Source organism: Oppia nitens, unplaced genomic scaffold (genome assembly GCF_028296485.1).
Source record: "Oppia nitens isolate AA-2021 unplaced genomic scaffold, nextdenovo-longstitch-racon4-pilon3 scaffold64_pilon_pilon_pilon, whole genome shotgun sequence".
Taxonomy (NCBI): Eukaryota; Metazoa; Arthropoda; class Arachnida; order Sarcoptiformes; family Oppiidae; genus Oppia; species Oppia nitens.
Window position 1 is genome coordinate 7,501 of NW_026533248.1, and position 2,687 is coordinate 10,187.

General features: G+C 20.1%; 1 pseudogene; it reads right to left on the reverse strand.

The window, feature by feature from the left end:
• The window catches only part of LOC128962022 (aldehyde dehydrogenase 1A1-like), a 7,870-nt pseudogene extending 5,620 nt beyond the window's left edge, over positions 1-2,250 (reverse strand).
• Positions 2,251-2,687: the final 437 nt, after the last annotated feature.

Below are 2,687 nucleotides of genomic sequence, written 5' to 3' on the forward strand. Positions count from 1 at the left end.
GTTATTAAGTGATAATTATTAATATTAATTATAATTATTATAATCTTTTTATTAGTAAATTTATCAAATGAATCCAGGTTAAATACTGTATTAAAAATATTATAAGTATAATAATTGCAATCGGGTTTGCATTTTGTAAGTAATTGAGAAAATTTGCAATCAATAATACAATTGTTTATAAGATTATTATTATTAGTAATATTATTCTTATAATAGTTGTTAATTGAAATAATTGATGATTTATTATGTATAGGATATTGAGTCCAATAGTAATATTAATTACATTTTCTATACTCTCTATCAGTCATTACATTTAACATGCATTCAGTTCGGGATTTTGGTTGAAGTATTAATCGTCCATCAGTTGATTGTTTGTCGCCATCACTGATATCATAGTTAATGCAATCAGTCTTATAGGGAAACGGTAGGTATTGTTGAAGATTTGATTGTATTTTATAATTATAAATATCTGCTTTACTATCTATATTATACATATGTTGTTGAAAATGTGTGGGAGTATTACCTGATGTTAGTGCCATTTTTACTGGCAAATCATACAATAGTTGTATAAGTATTGAATTTTTTTATTTATCTCTATTCGGTTTAAACATTGTATAGTTACCCTGGTACAATAGTGTTAAACATGGTTTACCCGTATAAGTATAGCGCAGATAATTTTTATCATAAAATTTATGACATAATCGGCCATTTATTTTACAATCAATTATGTGTTTAAACGGATCATTACTTTCAGATAACCAATTGATCCACTGGTGATTACTAGTAGTAAAACATAATGTTATCGATGGCATAGCTTTAACATCAAAAACTTCATTAGATTTATTGAAATACAATTCACTGTGAGTTTTATAACTTAAATATTTAATTGTATGCAAAACTATTGAACAGATAAATAATATCCACAATAATAATAATAATATAATATTAGTTTTGATTTTCATTATTATTTTCTATTAGTTTCTATACAATTCTATAATGAAAGTCTAGTTTAATAAATTTAATATATTGTTAGTTAGATTTTTTGATTTTGTAAAAAATATTTAAAACAGTAAACTTATTATATAATTATACTACACTGATACTAATAGTATTATTTAATTATTAAAATTAATTTTTGTATTATATTATTTGATAAAACTTTATATTTATTATCTAAAGAATATTTATTCTAAAATATAACTTTTAAATATTATTTTTTATCATCTAAAATATATTGTATATATATATACGTACAATAAGACAGCTAACATACATAATACTATCATTAAGATATAATTATATATTAGTAAAAAAAATTAATATAACTATAGTAATATAATAATAACAAACGTTAGCAAAAAAAAGTTAATTAATTATTAATAGCACAATATATCATTAAAACTTTATTGTTTCTAATTTTATTTATTAATATATTTATTTACTAGAATAATAAAATAATATAACAAATTGTACCAGTTACAAAAATACTAACAAATTGTACCAGTTACAAAAATAATAACAGTCTAATTAATATTGTAAATGATTATAGATATGAAATACATTGGTACTAATTGTATTTTGTTATTATTAAAAATTAATTATTAATATTTATAAACTTTTATTATATTATTTAATGCTGTATACAGTATTAAAAAATAATTTATTACAATATAATCATAATGATTATTACAATACATACAAATACCAGATATTATTATAAATTTTTAAATAAAATATTAACAAATAATTATTTCTAATTTAAATAAAACAATAATATTAATAAACAGCACTCATATATACTGTATATATATAAATCTAATGTAAAAAACAATATAAACAATAAATTTTATTTATGATAATTAATTATGAGCTATCTATTTGAAAAAAATGATTTTAATTATAACTATAAAATATTAATGTTATAATAATTAATATTTTAATTTTAAATATAAAATTTCAATTAGTAATTAATAATATAGTTATATAGATTCAAATAACAATAATTAATTGCTGTCTTTTATTTTTAATTGTTTCGACCAATTGATTATATGTTTTATATAAATCAGTTATTTTACTGATGGTTACAACAGATATGCCGATCCATAAACCAATAGTACCACCGATTTCATAGAGTAGTCCATAGATATCCATTGATAACTGTTCACTGATTTGTGGCTCTAATCTATGTTTGGGTATTATATTCAGCTCAGTATAGTTCATAAGTCCCGACCCTATAGTTGTATGACTCATATCCACTAATATTTTATAAACATCTGTATTGAAATAATTTTTTTATATTTAAAATAATAGTTTAATAGTTCATTGAAAGCAATTGCTTTCAGCGGACAATAGGTTATCGTATTATTTGTTAACAAATCTATTAATTATTGATTACCAGTTGGATAACAGCCATACGATTTTCTAATCATATTTTCAATACAATTCCCTAATTTTTCTAGATTTTGATTATTATATAATAAATTCATGAATGCATCGACTGATGATTGATAACAATGATGTTGATTGTGTGTCGACAATAGTTTAACAGATTTAGTTGTATAGTTAATATTTGTTATACTATTTAATTGAATTGTATTAAAATATTGTGAATCATAATCACCAAACAGACTCAATATAGATATTTGTATATAATTAGGAAAATTTTTATATTTGATAGAAATATTTTT